Genomic DNA, 862 nt, shown 5'->3' with positions numbered 1-862 from the left:
GGGACCTGAACCTGTTCAGCCTTCAAAAGAGAAGGCTGAGGGGGGATCTTGTGGCCTGTTATAAACTGGTTAGGGAGGATCAGCAGGCGCTGGGGGAGTCCCTGTTCCCCCGAGCACCACAAGGAGTGACCAGGAACAACGGTCACAAGCTGGCAGAGGGTAGGTTTAGGTTAGATATCAGGAGGCGCTACTTCACGGTCAGGGCAGCTAGGATCTGGAACCAACTTCCAAGGGAAGTGGTGCAGGCTCCTACCCTGGGGGTTTTAAGAGGAGGTTAGATTAACACCTTGCTGGGGTCGTTTGACCCCAGTACTCTTTCCTGCCATGGCAGGGGGTCGGACTAGATGATCTGCTCAGGTCCCTTCCGACCCTAGAAACTATGAAACTATGATCTTATCCTCTTTTAGGATGGTAGTCAGAATGTCATCACAATGCCAGTGTCCTCTCTAATGCTAACACCACCAGTGCAGAAGCATTGATTAGTCAACATCAGTTGCAGTGAACAGGGCATTGTGTGCACATGTCTGATGTATGTATGCCAAAGCAACTGCTATGCTCCCAATTCAGCCAAAGACAAAGGACATGTGGGGGCCAAAGGAAACACCTCAAGGACACCCTCAAGGCAAACATTAAGAAGTATGGCACTGACACCACAAATTGGGAAAAACTAGCCTGGGACTGGGCTACATGGTAACACCTTGTGAGAGAAGGCACATCTTACTTGGAGGAAAACCATCTCACCAGGAAAACAACAGAAAAGGAAGGAAAGGAAACAAGACCAAGAAATCTGTGGTCCAAACCTCCCACCTGTGGCATTTGCCAGAGAGTCTGAATCTCTAGGATCAGCCTTCTTAGCCATCAA

The sequence above is a fragment of the Gavialis gangeticus genome, unplaced genomic scaffold (genome assembly GCF_001723915.1).
Source record: "Gavialis gangeticus isolate Ggan-Ray unplaced genomic scaffold, GavGan_comp1, whole genome shotgun sequence".
NCBI classification, from domain to species: Eukaryota; Metazoa; Chordata; order Crocodylia; family Gavialidae; genus Gavialis; species Gavialis gangeticus.
This window is presented reverse-complemented; position numbering follows the sequence as displayed.